The sequence below is a fragment of the Podarcis raffonei genome, chromosome 8 (assembly GCF_027172205.1).
Source record: "Podarcis raffonei isolate rPodRaf1 chromosome 8, rPodRaf1.pri, whole genome shotgun sequence".
NCBI classification, from domain to species: domain Eukaryota; kingdom Metazoa; phylum Chordata; class Lepidosauria; order Squamata; family Lacertidae; genus Podarcis; species Podarcis raffonei.
The window spans coordinates 53182386-53204068 of record NC_070609.1 but is presented as its reverse complement, the minus strand read 5'-3'; the positions used below and the strand labels follow the sequence as shown (position 1 = coordinate 53204068).

At 40.7% G+C, this 21683-nt stretch overlaps 1 protein-coding gene across 10 annotated transcripts in view; it reads right to left on the bottom strand.

The window, feature by feature from the left end:
* The window catches only part of FTO (FTO alpha-ketoglutarate dependent dioxygenase), a 246328-nt gene that overhangs the window by 108485 nt on the left and 116160 nt on the right, over positions 1–21683 (bottom strand). The gene's annotated exons all lie outside the window — the stretch shown is intronic.

Here is a 21683-nt window from a genome sequence, read left to right as displayed (position 1 = left end):
GCCCTTGTAGAAATCAGCAAGGCAGATGGGCACAGGCTAGAATTGTTCCTTTCCCAGAGCTACAATTCCCAGAGTGGTTTTGACAGGGAACTCTGGGAACTGTGGCTCTGGGAGGGGAATAGGGGTCTGCTAACAATTCTCAATACCCTTAAGAACCTACAGTTCCCAGGGTTCTTAGGGGGCAGCCAAGACTGTCTAAAGTGATATCATAGTGCTTTAAAGGCATGGTGTGGATGTGCCTAGCTGGTTCTGCCTATCATTGGGTCTGGCTCCACATACTGATTGGTCTCCCTGCTTTCTGCTCTATCCATCCCAATGGGCACCAGACACCATTCACTGCATTTGTATTATTACACTTCATTTAATAAATATATTACACTTGGGTTTAAAGGGGGGGAAACATAGATGCGGAAGAAGCTAAAATTATTTACCATGCTAGGGAAAAAAGTGAAGGGTTGGAAGCAGCACTTAATCAGCCTATTTGTTGTCACTGCCACAAATCCTGTGAGTTAAGAGGTCGGAATCAAGTGCAATTGGTCCTTAAAAAAATATCTCTCAGGTAACCCCACATCTCTGGTAATTGAACCCATTCTGCCCAGTCAGAGGTCCTGTCAACTCATATTCAGTGTCGGTCATTACTGAGAAATGTTTCATGACATGTTACACTGAGAGGAGCACTGCAGCACGACTCAAAAGATTCCCCTGGCACCAGAGGTAGAAGACAATGGAAGCTCTTTTCAAGATTGGCGATGTTTAACTTCTCTCTTTTTAACTTGCTGGTGCGCTGATTAGCCGCCAAAGTATTTAGAACCTCATAAATGGCAGAGGTGTTTTTTTTAAAAAAAAATACAAAAACAAAAATGGGAAAGCTCTAAAGGCACCAGCAGACAAACCACTCTAGTTTTACATATCTAACATAAAAGAACCTATTCTCTAGGACTTTCATCCTAGTTTTTTAATGGATGATTTGGGGCATCTAACCAAATGAAAAACTAGCAACCATTTAAAATAATGTAAAGCTTTATTATGAAAAATTTTGTTTCAAACAAAATTCTAGTGGGATGAATACATGGCTAAACAAGATATGAGACAAAGTGCATCACTATTAACTTCACCCAACATGAAGGGTTTTTTTGATGTAAAGGTGGGAACTCTTTGTTGACATTTTGATACCAGACACGATTTTGAATCAAGATGGCAGACTGGCTTTTGCATGGCTGGAATGTAGCACACTGTGCATAGGCAAGAGTGACACCCCTTGTCTGTCTATTTTGCCTCTGGCCCTACCAACCAATGGCAGGTGGCCCCGAAAGGTTTCCACATGAAGAAATGTGGCCCTTTGACTGGAAAAGGCTCCTCTTCCTTAGAGTAGGAAAAACTGCAGTTTGATGGACAAAAATAATCTGCATCTACCAATATTTCCACCCTTAGCTCTGCTTCCACAAAGTGTCTCCCGATCAAAGCTAGAGAAATCTCAACAAGCACTACCACCACAGCCCAAGGATCGTAATTAATGGTATTCAGGCCTTACAGCCTAGCAGGGGGGGAAATGTGTTGTAACAATTTTTCTAATGCTGAAATACCACACCGCCAAATGTTCCTGTCAAAGAGCGGTTTAATTACTTTGGCACCCACGCCACTTATAATCACCTGTCATTAGCAACAACGCTTGCATCTGTTTACACGTCTGTCAGAATCAGCAGCCCAGCTGAAGCCAACGGATGCAAGACATCGCTTGCTAGGACATGGCCCCAGATGGGCAAAGGTCAGCTTAAGGTTATCCATCCAACCCTCCACCCCCACTTGGCCCCGAGTGGGATGCGAAGAACTTCTGAGAGGTATAGAAGCATGCAAGGAGACACTGAAGCTGGCTTCCTCTTATTAGAAGCGCAGGGGGTTATATTCAAGCTTAACACCCCTGCAAATGTTTTACTACCGAGATGAATGACTTTAAAGAGCACTGTCTGCTTGGAAGCTATGAGGCTCAAGTGTTCCTTAACATTATGTAGGGCTGAAATGTGTGGGCAGAGAAATTATTCAGCCTCACAGTCGTTTGGGAGCAGCCCTGGAAGGAAGAGAAATCACGTGGATGTACGTATATGAGCCTGAAGAACCTCACTTACAAGAAACTACTCCCAATGTGAAAACTGCAGTGGTAGGGCCCCACAAGCTGGCTGTATCACCTCAGTTAATGAACATCTTTAACTATAACATACCATCTAATATTTTAGGGAGATTTATGCTTAGGGCATTCAATCAAACAGATGAAAGAGGGCCAACCCCAGGGCAATGTGGGAACCTGCTACTACAACAATCCCTCAAAGGTTTTAAAGAGCTTTAAACAATTTTATTGTTTTATTCTCTCTGTAAACCGCTTTGAGGGGTTTTTTTTAAACAACCAAATAGTGTATAAATTTTATGAAATACATAAATATATAACCTCTGACAAAGGAGAGTCCACCTCTTTCTGAGGCGGCCTGTTCTACCATCAAAGGGTTCTGACTAATGTTTAGTTAAAATCCCCTTTCTTGCCATTTGAACCCCCAGGTTAAGGTACTGGTGCTGTTAGATGGCCTTCTACACAATCATCTCAAGGTGGTGTACAACAAAAACAGCAAAAGAGCAGTTAAAAACACAAAAAAGAGCAGATACATTTAAAAGAAAACTAAAACCATTCAAGAGAGACACCCCATTCATCCAGCTTGGAAAGCCTATTGGAATAAAAATGTCTTCAAATGTTTCCAGAAAGTGCAGGTTGTGGGGACCTGTCGTAACTTGGCAGGAATTGCTGGTCCACAGAATAGGGACAGTCACACTAAAAGCCCTGCTACGAGTTACTGTGGCTTCTGAGATCTTTGGAACCTGCAGGAGAACTGGTCCACAGGGATCTACTGGGTACATAAGGGATAAGGGATCTTGCTCTATTATCTATGTGACAGCCCCTCAGATATTTGAAGGTGGCTACCACATTGACTCTTAATCTCCAGGTTAAACTCACTCAACTCCTTCAACCTATTTCAACATAAGAAGAGCCCTGCTGGACCCACTGAATTCAGCACTGTTCTCATCATGTGGTGAACCAGATGCTCATGGGAAGCCTTGCAAGCAGAACCTGGGCATTACAGCACTTTCCCCACTTGCAGTTCCCAGCAACTGGGACTCAGAAGCTTATTGCCTGAAAGTGGAGGAAGAATGTAGCCATCGTGGCTAGAGGCCATTGACAGCCTTATTCTCCATGAATATACCTAATCCTCTTTGGAAGCCATCTAAGTTGGTGGACATTGCCACATATTTTGGGACCAAATGCCATAGTTTAATTACGTGCTGTGTGAAGAAGTAATTTCCATTGCCTCTCCTCACAGGACTTGGTATCCAAGCCTCTTATCATTTTCAATACAACTTTTACCTCCACAGTTTGCATCGTGATACGCTCACGGAGATACATCTCTGGTTTTCATTTGGTGGAATTATGTGTCATTATCAAGGGCCAAGATGTCTCACCCTAACAGTCTGCCTAAGCTCCCTGCTACTTGCTTCAAATTTGTCCACAGTTGTGGCTGTTCTCGGAGTTAAGGATAACTCATCTTCTTAATCGGTTGCAATACATCCTCAAAGCCAGCTCTTTTATTTGCTTAAATTAAGTGCTCACTGGGAATCCCTTAATGATGGGCCTAGGCTTTCAAGGAATGGAAATACCAGTGTGCTTACATTACATCTTGCATTATAGAAACGTCTGCAATTGTTAAAAGAAACATGTGGCAACATTTGATGCTAAATTTGAAATGCATTTTCTGCCCCTGTTACTCACCTGAAACGGAGCCAAGATATCTCTTTGCTTTGCATTATAGTGAAATCCAAACTGGTCTGAATGACTATAAATGGTTAGTGTTTGTCTTGGCTCCTACCTGTATCAGATTCAGACTAAGGAATCTTAGCAAAGAAATTACATGGGATAAAATGGATATTTCTAAATTACAACCCAGCAATTCCAGGGCTCTGGTATATCGGTTTTCTGTTTCATCTAATCCTGCTGGAGAGAAAATTGTGTGGATCTGACAACAAAGGATCGAAAAGCATTTGCTTTCATGGGCCAAACGCTCCTTGTTTTGATTATATTGGAGATTTTAAAACAAAATAAAGATCAAGATCAGTTACAGCTTACTAACGAATCAAACGGTTGTAGGTTTGAAACAGTGGGAAACTTGGAAAAAGTTTAAAATTAGGCATCGTGGCACTCTCTCAAGGCCAAACTATAAATTGTAAGGAACAAGGGGCTGCCAGTGAACACACAGTCCTCTGTCAAATTCCCCGCTTCAAAACGTATTGTGCAATTTACACTTTGTGTTCCAAATACACATTACCTTGTTTTATTTATTTATTAATACTCATTATCACTGAGTGTTTGGCCATCCATCAGTGGCAGCCAGTGGGGTGGGGCACAGTGTTAACCATCATTTCTTTGTCTTTATTCACGGGGAAATGGACAATGTCAGCATCTAAACCCTGGGAACAGACTATCCTCCAGGAGTTGAGTCTAGGGATTCATAGCTGGAGTGGGAAGTGCCCCCCAGGGCCAACCCCAGAATTACTTTTGCATGAAGAGCTTGTGATGCCAGTGCCCCTCCCGCCTTATGATACCACCATGTTCTCTTCTAGATGAGAGGGTCCCAGCTCAGACCACAGTTTCTATCAGAGTCAATGACTGCTAGAGCAAGTTGAGCCCCTTCAAATGGTGAGGATCCTCCCAGCAAATGCAGAGGTAGCTAGAAACAGAGACATGGCTTCTTCCATTTCAGGCTCAGTCCAAGGGCTCCTGCTGCTGAAGCAACGTCTGAGCTCTGCCCTCATGAGGTCACGAACCTGAGCCCTGCATAAAACTGTCTAGGGCAGGGTTGGCCAATGTAGTTCCTTCCAGATCATTCCTGGCTATTGCTTATGCTAGTTGGAGCTGTTGGGACCTGTAGGCCACAACATCTGGAGGGAACCACATTGCGTATTCCCACCTCGCCTCTGCTGAGGTCAGCGCTCACAACAGAACAATCAGTGTCCACTCAACAAATGGCATTTGTGTGTGCACCATTGTGATCACCCCCCCCCTGGACTGCAAACTTCAACATCTTACAATGACAGGGATAAATCCTGCACCTAGGTCAACCGTCAAAATTGTGGCATGGACTATACATGTAATGAAAACAATAATAAGGCACTGAATCGCTGAACAAATGGAAGGGATGTGCCAAAGGCGCTCGATGCCTCAGACGCCATTTGGTCTAGGGCTGGCCCTGGTGCTATAAACATGGCCATAAGAATAAAAAGCACTAAACACAACAATGACTTGGGAATGTTAGAAAATCATGCTGGAAAACTGCCTAGATTTGTCTGTTCAACAGAACTGTTATTTTATCACGGTCATAAAAAGCATTTTTTTTTCTTTAGGAAAAGACGAACAATTTAAATGAGCTGTGATTAAAATAATGAACCCCGGAGCCGAAGCATTTTAGATAAAAGATACATTTGGTGTTGGGAGAGATAAATTACTTATGGAAGCTAAGTGAACGTCTCTGCAGCAAATGCATTGCCACATGACGGTGCAGGGGTTGGGGACAACATAAAGAAGTTTCCACTTGCATCATTAGCTTTCGCTATAATAAACGAGGTGCTCCATGTGATGTATAATACAGAAAAGAAAACACAGCTGCTTTGCTTCGGCAGGGGAAGTGCATAGGTGCGATGCACCTGAGTCTTCGCACACTTAATAAGCCCTCTATAGTGAGGCTGGCGAGCTCATAGCATCTACTGCTGAAAACCATTATCTATGGATAATTAACTATGTCAGGACACTGAGGTCCTAACATGAGGCCCTCATAATTCCCCACTAAGGCAGAGACAGTATAACATTATTGTAATATATTACTAATTTTTAAGAATAAGGCTGTAGCATTGTTGTCTTATTCGGGGGGGGGGGGCTACAAAACGGCCCAGTTTTTAAATGAACGCTGCTTTGCTTCTACAGTTTGAAATTCTGCTACCTCCTCTTCTCTGCCTGCTTTTATTTTTTTTAGTATAGGGATTTATATCCCACCCTTCAAAGAGATTCCCAGGACAGCATACAATACATATCTTGCTGCACATTTTTTAATGTCAATTCAGAAAAGGTTACTCAATTATAGTAACTGTCCTGTAATACAATTATTTTGATTTTTAATTATTTTGGGGTGTCCCCCCCATTTTTTAAAGGTAACCGTTCAAATAATAATTTAGATTGAGAATCTTTTGATATGTCTCCGAAGAGAGTGTAAGGTTAAACACTGCCTTGTGCCGTATTACTTCAAAGCATTGTGAAGACATTCCATTTATCACCAATCAATTACATGCCTTCATTCCTTCTCTTCAATTTGACAATGTTTTGTCAATTTAATCATAAATACCATCTTCCAAGCACTTAACAGGCAGTCTGTTAAAGGAGGTGGATTGTATCCAACTAAGCAGTATCAGAATAAACTTGCTAAAAATCAGCGGGCATCACTAAAGTCACTTTATTTAAATGGGTCTACTCTGAGTACAATTTACTTGGCTACAGCACAGTGGGTTTACTTTACCCATATTGATGACTCTATGTACCTCCTTTTGATTGCTAATGACAATCAAACATTAAACAAATATTAAACATTAAGCAAACACGGAAAAGAAGTGTGCAATTTTGTTACTTTGTATATGTGTGCTCTATTATTAAATACCATGATTGTTTGGATTTGTTATATTTGTAAACAGTTTTCTTATATGGTGGTCAGATTTATAAAACACTCACGGTCTTAAAAATTATATTTCTCTCCATTCATAAAACAGTAAATCATCAATTCTCATTTATAGATGTTGACTTTGCAATCCACTTTATCCTCTCAAAACATCTCCCTCTTTTTGGAGGAAGGGAATGTTGGAGGAAATTTAATAAAATAAAATAAATATTTTAATCACTCAATAAAAAGGCTTTTTGACACGTGGAGACAAAAGCTTGAGGACATTTATTAAGAAGACTGCCTACCGTGTTGGGCTTTGTGCTACTTCATAATTAAAATCGCACCTGAGCAGAGCCATCTGTGAGTGTGCATTCAGTCTCTGAGAAAGCAAGAAAATCTTCCCCCCTGTACACAAATGACAACACATTTCTGCACAACTCTTATGTGAAATAATACCAACCCCCTTCCCCACCAAAGAAATCACAAAAATCTTTATAGAAACCCTTATAGAGTAAGTGGCTTCAAAGTCCAGCTGTATCCCTACCATAAAGAATGGGAAGGCATCTCAGAAAATCTTGTTCCTTCAATTATACCAATGGACTCTAAGGATGCTTCATACAGAGTAAAGCCTTAAAGCAGGTGTAGTAAAAATGTGCATCTGTGTCGCAAAAGGACAGTTTTGTTCAGCCTGCAATTTAAACTCGGAGATTGTAAATTGTTTTGATTGGTTTTAATATTGTAATTCTAAATTGTTGTAACCTTCCCTGAGGAAGGGAAGAGAAGAAAAATAATAGATGATAGATAGATAGATAGATAGATAGATAGATAGATAGATAGATGATAGACAGATAGATAGATGATAGATATAGATAGATAGAAAGATAGATAGATAGATAGATAGATAGATAGATAGATAGATAGATATAGATAGATAGATAGATAGATAATGATGATAGATAGATAGATAGATAGATAGATGATAGATGATGATAGATAGATGATAGATAGATAATAGATAGATAGATAGATGATAGATAGATAGATAGATAGATAGCAGTGTGTTCATCATTCTCAAAGTAGACCCACTGGGCATGGTTAACAGGCCCACTAATTTTAACTGGTGTACCCTGAATAAAAACTTAGTTAGATGCAAACCCACTAAATCAAACCAACCTAGGTGGCCGTTCTTAAGACTTATATGTAGATCAGAACAACTAACAACTGGATTATATTTCACCAAATTCTGTGGTGCTGTTTTGGTTCAAAAATGTGTACAAAAATGAACCTTCTATGCGGGATACGTGTACCAAAACAAAAAAATCAAGAGAATTTAAACATGAGTTTTTTCATGAACCCTAAAAAACAAACAATCCCAGAAACCTGGACTGAATGAATTCCCGAATGGACACGGGTGAAACTGATGCCAAACTGAAATAGGCTGATGTTGTCTATCCCTGGTTGTAAATGAAGATCACCAGTGTGTGGGCTTTAAATCACGCACTGGGAAGGTTTGATTGGCAGTGGTTTCCCAGCATACATACATAGAGGAAAGCAGTTGGGCATAAGATCTTCACAGTGCCATCTTAAAGTTTACTTTAGTTCTACACCTAAATAGGAACATGTAAGCCAGGGCCCAATGAGTGGTCTGAATGCACCCAGTGTGGCAGCAATTTTAAAGCTGAGCAGGCATGGAACTGATTCAGGGGTTGCTGAAAAACCAGGGAAACCCCAGGTTATCTGCTTGCAGCTTTCAAAGGAGGACATACGTTTAACACAAGCCAGTAATTTCACATTATCAGATACCGGGGTAAGCCTTGGTCCACAGAGATGAGTGGTTAAGTAGAGCTAAAAGTGGGAGATTGGCAATTATACTTATGACAAGGAATGGTTAAAAAGATCAATGTTTATTGACCACAATGAAATATATGGATTCTTTATCGGTTATTTTTTGTGGGGAGAGGGAATAGAGAGAGAGTAGGAATCCTTTATTTGTTATTGGAACATGAGAGTTAAAGGAACATGAAACTTTGAGAAATGTATTGTCATTGTTAGATTGTCAGTGTGCACCCGAGATGTTTGGCATCTTGTCAATTTCTCTTATTTTTTAGTTGTAATTATGGCAATAGAGTAATTGAGATCAAATATTTTATAAATAACTATTTATGGGTTGTTTTATGACTGGGTTGTTTTATGGAACTGGCGGAAATGACCGGCAGAATCCGAGACCAGGGAGAAGAGTTGGTGGAAGAAGACTGGAAAAAGTTTAAAGACTATTTACAGAAATACTGTAAAATTAATGAATGTTAGAAAAATGTGGGAATGAAGGTATATGGCTTTAGTAGAAATGTTATAAGGAATTAAGTATAAATAGATTATTAGAGTATTAAAGGAAAAAATAAGGTTAGAATATGTTAAGATAACTATAGGATAGAAAACAGAGGAAGATGGAAAGGAATTGCTGAAACAATTAACAGAAGTGGAATACAAAAAGGGAGGTGTGAGGAGGTCGTTGAAATAAGTGAATGAAAGATAAGATATTGAAATTGTTTGATGTGTTTTAAATTGTTTTTGTTTTGTTAATTTAATGTGTTAGTGTTATGTAGTGTTTTGTCTTGTATTGTTCTTTTTTTGTATTGTTTAAATTGTTGGAAAAGTAATAAACATTATTTTCCAAAAAAAAATAAATAGAGTAATTGAGATCAAATATTTTTAAAAAAACTATTTATGGGTTGTTTTATGACTAATTTTAAAGGCATTTCATAAAAAACAAAGAAACCAATTACTTTGATCCAGGTAAAGTTAGCTGTGCTAGCTGTGACTATATCAGTGTAATCAATGTAATGTTACTCATAACTAATTTAAGTTCCAGTGCTTTCAGTTGTTAGGTCATCTATTGTTAGTAAAAAACTGTGCACCCCACTTTTCTTTTAAAAAAGCAAACAAAGGCAGGTAGCAACGTCATTAAAAACAACAACACACCAATCCAACTAATTAATTTGAACTTTGCCTATGATCCCAGGCTCACTTACCGGGGGGAAGCCCATTGAACTCAGTGGAACTTACACAGGATTGCTCCAAATGTCATGGCTAACTTCACTAGGATTGGGGCAGCTGTTTGTCCTCTGTTCTATTTATTTTATATGCAATATGACCTCGTCCATCAAACTCACCTTGAGCTGGATAGGGGCTCAAATCAGACCCCACAATAAATTAGTGTCGCTCATATGGTGATATAATGATATGGATCTGCAATTGCTTTGAATAATGGAGAACTGTATCAGGGGGAACCTACAGTATAAATATTTTTAGCTGCATGCATGTATTCAGCATCAGAGGGTATTTTTATTTCTGCATGTCTACAATTTATAAGTGCCTTTCTCACTGACTGAAGGGGGGTAGGTAAACAAATGTCAAGACAGATCTCAATTTTGCAATCTGCAAATCCATAAATAAGATCCTATACAATAAAACCTAGATCTCAGTTAAATCAATGGAAGTTCTCTCAGGGCCAAGGTTTCTCTCTATAAAGGCAATTTCCCAAATGCATTTTTGACCTGGTACTGACCCTACCTTGAAAATGCAGTTTTCTTCCAGGATTGTTGATGCAACAGAATACAACAGGGCTTTTGGAATCATTCCCTCTTTGGTCTATTATTTCCTTCCATGGCATTTGCCTCCCCCTCCCCATTCTTTTTTTCAACACACACACACAAGTATTTCACTGAAAATATTTCACACCTTGTGCCAGCAAGGTGCCCATCAGCCAAGTTTTAACACTGACTTTTAAACCAACAAATTTCAGTATTCTCCTCCTCAAATAGTAGATAAGTATTACAGAGGGGTAACTAAGGGAAGGAGTAATAAGGGCATGTGCTTGGGGCATAAAATAGGCATCAAAGATCATGCACTACACTGACAGTTATGAAAATAAATATTAATTGATGTAATGGTTTCATTAAGCACCTTTTTGAGGCAGCCAAGGAAAAGCCAGATACTGATAGAGTGAGGGGCTTAATGAGGGAAGTGGAACGACTGCAGCCTAACACAGTAAAGCTCATTGGTTTGTTACTACTAGTGTAGAAGCATAAAAAAATCAAGAAATGGGAAAGGAGACTGCAATTCTGTATCCACTTAGCTGGCAGTAAGCTCCATTAAAATCAATAGGATTTCAATCTGAGTAGACTGGTGTAGACACAGGATTACATTTGAGCAGCTATGGGAAGGATTGAGCTGTCAAAGCTGTTTGTTTTTTTTATCAAATTGCATTGCATATTTCACAGAACTTTATCATACATTTTGTTGAACCAACCTTAAAACTGATCTATCATAAGGCATTGTTTTACACAAAGGTCCTATATTTAAATCAGAAGGTATTATCTTTCCTGGTTGGAAAAATACATCGCAATACTTTTGCGGGGGGCAATGAAACCTAGGATTACTTTACATCTTCATAATTCACGTAACATTTGTTCATCAACACATTCTCCTTTTCTTTTTGAAAATATAGATCAGTCAGCATTCACTGATTTAGACAAATGGAGACACTTTGGAGACAACTCCTGTTGGAGAACATGCTATGATTATTAAATACATAGTTTGCTGAACATTACCTTGCTTTGATAAGCCACTGTGTGTGTCTGTGTGTGTGTGTGTGTGTGTGTGTGTGTGTGTAGGAGATTTTAGCCCCCCCCCAGCTAATAAATAGCTAGAAGCCTTGCACCTAATGTTACTGAGTAATTCTAAGAAGCCAAAAACATAACAGTGCAGTTTTGAAAGGTTCAGTCCTCCATCTTGATTCAAAATGACGTATCCAAATGCAGACAAAATCCTGTTTTTTAATCTCAAGAACCGTCATGCAAAATTTGGCTATGCTATCTTAAGAGGTATCCAAATACACAGAGGATACACAAATAAACAACTTTCCAAAAAGATGGCTATAGTTGCCATGCTTTAACTGCATATTAACTTGCATATTATAACTGCATATTGTTTGCATATTGTTTGTTCACAGGTGTTCTGCAGTTGGACAGATATTCACCCAAGACAGCTAAATTCACATTTATTTACCTTCAACTCTGATATAAAAGTTGAGAAAATGAAGAGGAATAATAATAATAATAATAATAATAATAATAATAATAATAATAATTTATTATTTTTACCCTGCCTATCTGGCTGGGTTTCCCCAGCCACTCTGGGCGGCTTCCAACAAATTATTAAAATACAATAGTCTGTTAAACATTAAAAGCTTCCCTAAACAGGGCTGCCTTCAGATGTCTTCTAAAAGTATGGTAGTTGTTTTTCTCTTTGACAATTGGTGGGAGGGCATTCCACAGGGCGGGTGGGACAGGAAGAAAACACACCATTATAAGAGACAAAAGGTTTGATTCCCCCACCCCGTAAGATGCAACAAAGGGAATGTTCACTTTGACTATTATAAATCCATGATACCTGAAACTTATGAACTAATTTTGCAACGAAAACTCACCCCCCTAAGAGTGCGCATGAAAATAGAAGTGAACAGATGTCCCCCTCCTCTCCCCTCTAAACCCATTCCTCCCTACAATTAAACCAGCAATGATTTTACAGACCAGTGAGTTGCTCCAGCGTGTGAGCACGCATCTGTGTTTGTGTTTACGGGGCTAATCACTCGTGTCTTCAAGCGCCCCCCCCATCCTGGCTCTTCCTACACCCCTCCAACTCCAGTACATAACCACTGCCATCAGACAGTATCAAGTTCGTCTCTCCCTCTCCCTCCTTTTCTCTTCCTGCACTTTGCAGATGATGCCTCTAACCATCATGACAACAGCGAAGGCAGGAGGGAGGTCTCCGTACCTGCCTACCTAAAACAAGTTTCTGTAAAGTAATGAATAGAGACAGCTTGGGGACCATCCACCTGCACCAGCCTGCCTTTTACTGCTTGAAAAGCAAAACCACGAGGGATTGGCAGAAGGTACTTGTCTGACAGGGCCAGGACAGGCTTCCTCCTCGGTGACAGCCCGGGCCTTGCCTCTTAAACCTGACCCGCCATAATTCCTTCACAATGCAGCAGCAAAGCAGCTGACAGTAGCAGCTGCATCTCTTAAGCGAGATGGATGGAATTTTCATAACTAGTTCCCCAAGTTGCATTTTACCTTCAAGATAATTTATGAGCCGCTCCAGAGCCTTGAAGAGACAATATGCTTGCCATAAAATTAACTGTAACAGTCTTGTAGGTTATAATTAACACTGGGAGGGTAGCACCAACTGGGTGAAACACATGGCATAATTGATAGTGAAACTGGAAATTAAGGGGAAGCTAACAATATCATTACTGTGCACGTTGCTTGGGCAAAACCAACACTTTCCAGGGGTTAATTGCGCTCTCCTTCCAATCTACACATCTCTGATGGGGAGTAGATGTGTGTCCCGGGTAGGAGGAAAAGGCAAAAGAGGCAGGGATACTTGGCAAGTCCACTGTTGCACCTGGGCTGGTGGATTTGCATTATGGCTTCCTGACAGGAAGAGACATATGCATGGAACATGGCAGCATCTAAACATCTGGTGCCAAGGACACCACTGATGAATGGGGAAACCTCACCAGATATTTCATTGTCTCAGTAAATGGTGACCTTAATCTGCAAACAGTTCTCCTCAAAAGTTTCCCTCCCTGCTAGGTAAACACCCCCACCCCCCAAAAAGTATGCCTATTAGGACTAGTAGAGTGAATGACAAGGAAGCCAAAAGTAGGTGGAGCAAGAGGCAAAACAAAGGCACCCCTGACTGATCAGGAGAAAGGAGTAAGTAAGGAGGCCAGCCAGTGGGGATAGCTGAGTGCAGACTGTGGATGGTGGGGCAGTGCTGTATTTGCCCTAATGGAACTGTTGGCCTCCATCTTCAGCAGCAGCTCAGACTCGATTCTGACCCAGGCAAGGGGGGGCAGCCAGATTACTTGGTGACGCTGCCCTGGAGGCAGAGGTACTAGATACCAACCCATGGCACAACATCGCCTGAGCCAGATCCTGGTGGTCAGATGCCTCTTCAATCCCAAATTGGGACCTCCAAAGGCAGTAAAACTTGTGCCTCCTGAAGAGCCAGATTCCTCACACCAAGGACACCATGCATGTGTTCATTGTTATGTACTTATATCCTCACTACAACCCTGCAAATTGGGTTAAGCTGAGAAACAGTGAATGATCCATGCTCTCCCATTGAACTTCATGGCTGAGTCAAGATTTGAAGCTGCCTCTCCTTGGTCCTCATCCAACACTGGCTCATTAGGAACATTGGTTGCTAGGAACCAGAGTGTGGGGTGGGGTGGGGTGGGAGGGGAATTACTTTGTCGTGGGAACAAAGGCATGGATCCTAACTTTCCTTTCATGAATGGAGTAGGGCTTTGCTATCCCCTTGCAGAAAGTACCAGGTGAGACCACAGCGCCCTTGGGAATGATATGGTGGTGGGTATGGTGAGAAGATTGCAGGTGGACCGGGGACTTTATCTGAACAGAGGAACAACTTAAGGCAAAGTTTAAGGAGCACAACAATCGGTAAGGATGGATCTGTTTTTAATGGAACACCCCATTTGGCACAGTTTGAGCATACAGGAACATTTTAACTTCTCTTAATGTAACAACCGAACCAGGCTGTGAATTAAGATATGCTAAGTGCATGTCCCTCCAAAAAACAATTATGCTCTATAACAGTTGCCTTAAGAAATGCTGAAGTGCGATTATCTTAACATCTAATTCATCAAAGGAGAAAAACAAGGAAAAATACTGATGCTGCAGAGTTGATGAACAGAACCAATTTTATAAAAAGGCAATCTGGAACACCATCCAACCACTTACCCATTCTCTAACAAGGACCAGAAACTGAAGGTATTTATTTGTGTCTTTCATACACACATATATATACACACACACATATATGTCCCTGGACAAGATATTGGAAAATGGTTTGATAAATGATGGAACAGTGTCACCTACAGGCAAGATAAGCAGTTAATAAACCGCCTCCATCCTCAGCCACTTCCCCAAGCTGACAGCTGAATTTAGACTTTATCTATAACCTGGAAAATACATGGCAAAGGAAATGACTAAGATACACCGGGGACACCCCTAGTATAAAATAAAATTACTACTCTTCATGTGTGGCAAATTGTCTTCTTAAGATAAACACACTGTACAGCTAGCGATTAATCCATTATGGGGCGGACAAATTGCTAACCTTTCCTCTCCAGGGCATTTCTTCAAATCAACCTTGACCATGATGGTCAAAAATCATTCTGATTAAAGGGCTAACACGGCAGCTAAAGACAAATTTGGGGGTGTCAAAAGTACACTTATCTCTCCTTAACATCAAGCAGAACGCCTACATAACTCATAAGCTTTGTGGAAATGTTATCCATGAATCTACCAGCCCAGAAACTAAAAATATGTACCGGCCAAGCTTATTATAAGTTTGGGAGCAAAGTTCAGAAAATATATGAAACCAAAACACCCAGCTAGCAAATATTCAATAGCTATTTACATTCTGAAATGAGGTCTAGTTACTATGTTCACTAGATTAGTGTAAATCTTCATGAGCATCTTGGATGAAGATGGAGATCCTAATTTGTACACAGAGTTATCACCTATCCTAGGAGGTCAGGACAGCCCCAAAGAGCAATGAGCATGTCCATGGCAGAGAATGGCTCTTTCATGTCCACGTTGAGATCCTAGGTACTCAAGGAGCTTCTGGGTAGGCTTAACTATCTTCAGTATATGTCTTCTGCTTTCACAATACAAGCTGCAAAGGAAGTCCCATTTTGAGCTGGTAACAATAAATACTCATTTGGGCCACGCTAAAGAAGACACATGCAGCAGTGTGATCTCATGCATGTTCAGTGAGTAGAGACGGAGTGAAAAACTGTTGCATTTTAATGAGTTGTGCTTTTTGAACCAAGACACAAATCGAAACAGCTATCCTTCAAAATTTGCATTTTCCTGAATTTTGTGATTCAGTTCAACAACCAAATAATATATACCAAAAATGCATATATTCATGAATATAGCATACTAAATACCTTACATTAGGGGAAATTGCTTGCACAAAGGTGTACATTAGTCAAAACTGCAAGCAAAAAAAAAATGTGTTTACAGTATTAGGAAAATTTCTCACTAAAGGGCTGAGAAATTTTCATAAGGATCTTTTCTTAAACAACCATGCACAAATTGTTGAGGAAATGCAGAGAAGTGAATTTAAGGTTTGGAGAAATGAGGAAGTTGCAGAAGCAACATTGACAGATTTGTCTATCTCTATCCATAAGTAAGTCCCAGTGTGATCAGTTTGTTTAAGAATGCAGTCCTACTACAATTCCACCTCTGAAGCAAAGAACATCTGGGTTCAGCCAAGTGTTGGGAAGCACCACTTCTGAGCTCCCTGAAGAAAGTATGGGTTACAAATGGAATAGCTAGCTAAATTTGAAGGAGGCCATTCTGAGCCACTGGGTTGTATCCAACTAAGTTTGACTCACAACGGCACAAGTTCCTCATGCCCATTGATTTCAACAGGTCTACTCCAAGTAGAATTTAGTTGGAATAATATTATTTGCTTTTGCCAAAAAAAGAAAGGAAAAAAGTAGACTACCTATAGCAGCAATAGCCAAAATGGAATCATTCTCCATATGTTGGACTCCTATCATCCTATGTTGGACTCGCATTAGCCATACTAGTTGAAGCTGATGGGAGCTGCTGTCCAACAATCAGTGTTAGAAACTGAGATATGAAAGTTAGGAGCTAAATGGCACCTTAAATCTAGATTATGGGTGCAACAACGGAATGTCTAGGCACACTTTTTTTATAACAGGAATGTCTAGGCACACTTTTTTTATAACAAGAATACAAAGCTGAAAAATTACAGTATGAACTGCAGCTAAAATATTATGTTTATTTTTCACATGGTCTAGTCCCACCCCTGCCCATCCCCCCTAATATTCCTAAGAGGATCTCTTCTCCAGAGAGTAGCTGGAAGTGGGGAGGCAGAAAAAGGTCCTCCTTTCCTTCCACTTTGCAGGTTTAATCTGAACCCTTAGGCGCAGTACTGTGCGCACTAGAGCTCAGAAACTGTTCGCACTAATAAAATTCCCCGTCGCAAAATGCGCCTAGAACACTGAGAGTTTTGAACATTGCGAACAACATCCAGAAGACCTCATGCTGCCTAACCCAATCTACAGAATTGTCTTCAAAGACTGTCTGCAAATGTTAACCAAGAAGGGGCTTATAATGGGGTGATTTTACAGATTATCTTATCTTTTAGAGTTTAAGGGTACAAGCTGATCCTCAATGGGATGTCGATGTTCTAGGTTCACAAATATTTTAAATTATATGTTTATATTAATCAAGTTAAAGCAAATTAAGAGGGGGTGGTGATGATTTGGAGGTGCACAATGCACAGGTTGTTTTTTAAAAAAATGATGCATAAATCTTGCTTAGTAAATAAATAACTAGGGGGGGAGTAGAGCAGGTTTGAAGGAAGTGCAGAAAACAGGAAGTGACTTTACATCAGCTAAAAAGGGGAGTGGTTTCAAATCCTATTAAAAATAAGTGAATGGTATGCCACAGTGTTGTTGTTGTTTAGTCGTTTAGTCGTGTCCGACTCTTCATGACCCCATGGACCAGAGCACGCCAGGCACTCCTGTCTTCCACTGCCTCCTGCAGTTTGGTCAAACTCATGCTGGTAGCTTAGAGAACACTAACCAACCATCTCATCCTCTGTCGTCCCCTTCTCCTTGTGCCATCCATCTTTCCCAACATCAGGGTCTTTTCCAGGGAGTCTGCTCTTCTCATGAGGTGGCCAAAGTATTGGAGCCTCAGATTCAGGATCTGATGCTACAGTATCCCACCTCAAAATGAACACCAACCAGGTCGGGTGGGGAAGGACGGGGCAGATAGCAACACATCTCTCTGTCTCTGTCTCTCTGTCTCCCTCTCTTTCTCTTTCTCTCTTTCTCTCTCCCTCTTTCCTCCTCTTCATCCAGCTACATTATCCATACCTTCTCTTTCTGCCCTGTCCCTTTTGTGTCCTGCCTTTTTAGATTGTTAAGCTTGCGGACAAGGACCGTCTTGTTCTGATTGCACAAAAGCGGCACAGGGAACCACTTTAGTGAGGGCACACATGCTCTAAATAAATACATACATTTCATCAATAACTTCATTAAGGTCTTTCACTTCTCAATTTTCCAGGTCCCATCAATGTTGCCTTTGATGGAAGGAGGTGAGGGGAGCGTTACTAACTTCAATATTAAAGTTAACCCTAAGGGCTAACTCTATGATCACTGGATGGAAGACTTTCTAAAAAAAATTAAAAAATACAGAACTGCTTTTAGAACTCTGTAACTTATTTTGGTTTTTTTATATAAAAAAATGAAATTGTTTATTAGAACGTTTGCTTTGTTTTTGTCTTAAAAGATACATCTGTTTACCACCCTGGGCTCCCTAGGGAGGAAGGGAGAGAGATAAATTTAATAAATAAATGAAATGAAATAATATTTTAGACTGATCTTTTTCAGCAGCAATTTCGCCAGTATTCTAGGGATTTCCTAGCATACTCAAAGCAATATGAAAATGAAAATAAAATCATCACTGGTGGGGGGCAGTATTAGGATGCAAGGTGCCAATGGGACTTAAGTGGAGAAAAGGCATTTCTTCAAAAGGTTACCCCTCTCTGTAGTCATGGCTCTCCAGATATTCCAATGGGTTATAAAAATGCTGGTCTTCCAATGTCACCTTCTGTCTCTACCTCCTCCCCCTTCCCTCCTGCAGTTCTCATCTGTTGCTATAAATAATTTTTCAGGGGTCACCGAGATCATTGCTTTAAAAGTAACATCTTAACAGAAAGAACCATTACCCCAGACCAGTGTATGTTGACAACCTAGCTTGCACCAGAGATTTCTTTGGCTGCCGCTTCATTGTTGAGAGCAGCGACTGCATGTGTATATATATTATTCCAACAGGGAATTAGCTGTGTGAAATTCTAAGCAGAGCACAGGTTTGAAAGCATCTTATTTTTTTTATTTTTTGTTATTCTTTTAAGGAGATAAATCAGAACCACCCTTAAGAAGGGTAAGGTTCACACACTATGAATCAGAGTCCATACCCACAAATATGTGGCAGTTGTTTGCATCCCAAATAAAAAAAGCTTGTGCTCTTGTTAACCTGGAAGTAAATTTGGCTCATTACGGAATGGGTGGGATACCTGTGCCCCTTCAGATGCTGCCAGATGACACAGCCCATCATTCCTGTGCTGGCTGGGGCTGATAGGAATAGGAGTCCAGCAATAAGGACCCAGCTGCACTATACAGCTAAAGCAATATCATAGCACTTGGAACAGGGAGATTGCCTTTCCCCATAGACGCCCACTTGACTGCTTCAATCTGCGGAACTGGCACTGCCACAGGTGCCACACAATACCCGCGTTTGTAAGAAATCTATGTTGTAGTGTGGTTGCACTTACATTTTGGAATGGCATCTCTATTGCTATCAGGCAAGCGCCTTCACTGTACTCTTTCTGGTGTCTGTTAAAAACAGTTTTGTTTAGAGAAGCCTACCCAGATATCTGGAATGTTGATGTGTGTTTTGATCTGTTTTTAGTTTACTGCTGATACTATTTTTTTCCTAAATGTTTTAAATTGTTGTAAACCTCTTTGAAGGTTTTTTTTTTATTAAACCCCCCCCCCCGATCAAGTAGTGTATAAATTTTATGAAATAAAATTAATAAATTAAACAGTCTTGGCTCCCCCCAAGAAAAGTATTCTGGGAACTGTAGTTTGTTCATGGTGTTGAGAGTTTCTAGGAGGAGACCTCTCTTCCTCTCACATTCTTAGATTGGTTTTGCAACCAATCCCTCTTCACGGTAAACTCTGAGAATTGTAACTCAGTGAGGGGAATTGGGTGTTTTAACAACTTCCAGCATCCTTAACAAACTACAGTTCCCAGGATTCCTTGGGGGAAGCCACAGCTGATTGAAGTAGTATGATACAGCTTTGTGCATACTGCAAATGAGTCCAGATAGATAGATAGATAGATAGATAGATAGATAGATAGATATGAAACATCCTCATTAAGCAACATACAATCAACCCTTAGTTGTTGAACTTAATCCATTCCGGGAATCTGTCCAATTCCTGAAATGGTTCGAAAACCAAGGTGCAGCTTCCGATTGGCTGCAGGTGCTTCCTGCGCTCAATCAGAAGCCATGTCAGATGTTCGGCTTCCGAAAAATGTTCGCAAACCTGAACACTCACTTCCTGGTTTGCAGCATTTGGGAGCCAAAACGTCTGAGTACCAAGGCGTTCGACAACCAAGGTACGACTGTATAGCACACTAACTAATAAATCAACTAAGATTCAAGCCAGACGAAAGAAAAATGAAAATGGTCATTGGATGTAAAATGATAGGAAGAAACATGAGACTTTAAAATCCTGCATGTGTTCTGAGGGACAAAGCTTGCCCTTGACTTCCACAACTTCTAAATGCTTCATCATTTATAAGGGATACCAAGCTGGTCAGCTGAGATCTTTTACTGGATTGGGTTCCATATCCAAGCGTGGGAGTTATCTTGATGAAGAGCTATGTGACTCAAAAAGGCAGCAACTCCCTTGCCAACAAAGGCTGGCCTCAGAAAAGATAACACCTGATCTGATATCCTCTTATACAACATAGTGCCATATATAACTTCAACCTGGTATCCATGCAAGTGGTACATGGCCACTAGAAGGGCAGATAGTTAGATATTTACACACATAAATAAGTGATCACTTAAATCATCTGGTGGAAATTCTACCCTGCCAAAATATTAAAAAGGTAAAGGTAAAGGACCCCTGACAGTTAAGTCCAGTCGCAGACGACACTGAGGTTGCGGAGCTCATTTCACTTTATAGGCCAAGGGAGCAGGCGTTTGTCCGCAGACATTTTCTGGGTCATGTGGCCAGCATGACTAAGCCGCTTCTAGCGCAACCAGAGCAGCACACGGAAACACCATTTACCTTCCCGCCGGAGTGGTACCTATTTATCTACTTGCATTTTTGGCATGCTTTCAAACTGCTAGGGTGGCAGGAGCTGGGACCGAGCAACGGGAGCTCACTCCGTCACGGGGATTTGAACCGCCAACCTTCTGATTGGCAAGCCCAAGAGGCTCAGTGATTTAGACCACAGTGCCACCCGCATCCTATGCCAAAATATTATAGGGTGGTAATTTTCCACCATTGTGCCTCTACTATGGAATGCCCTTCACTCTAGCACAGCAACCATCAGCTGCTTCAGATGGATTGTAAAGATACATCTTTTTGCCCAGGTTTTCCTTAACCCATAAGATTGGACCCTATTTCTTTATTTGGATAACTAGATCAATAATAATGATAAATCAAGCAAAAAGTCCTGAATAGTCTGGGCCAGAAGCTGGGCCTTTTCTTTCAGCTGGAACTCGCAGGAACTCAGTTCCGGCACCATTGACATTCTAAGAGAATGAGGGAGGTATTCATGGTGAGGTCCAGCTCTTCTTTCCCCAGAAAAATAGTACTGGCCAGAAGTATATACAACCCACTCCCACATGAACCTGCCCTCCCTCAGATCATTTTTGGAGGCCCTGCTCTCTATGCCCTCAACTATCTGAGATGTTGATAGATGATGAGAAGTCATGGAGAAGACACCTAGATCGCAGAAACCATAGATCATAGAATTGGAAGGGACCCTGAGGATCATGTAGTCCAACCCTTTGCTATGCAGGAATATGCAGCTGCCTCATATGAAGATCGAACCTTCAACTTTGGTACTATCAGCACCATGCTTTAACCAACTGAGCTATCCGGGCTATAAGTCCGTTCTAGAGAAGGCTCACTTATCTCCTTTCTTTAGTCCTCACGTCAAAACTTTGCTTACTTTTTCTATTGGGGCGGGGTGAATCTTTTGAGAGGAACACATATACTCTTAT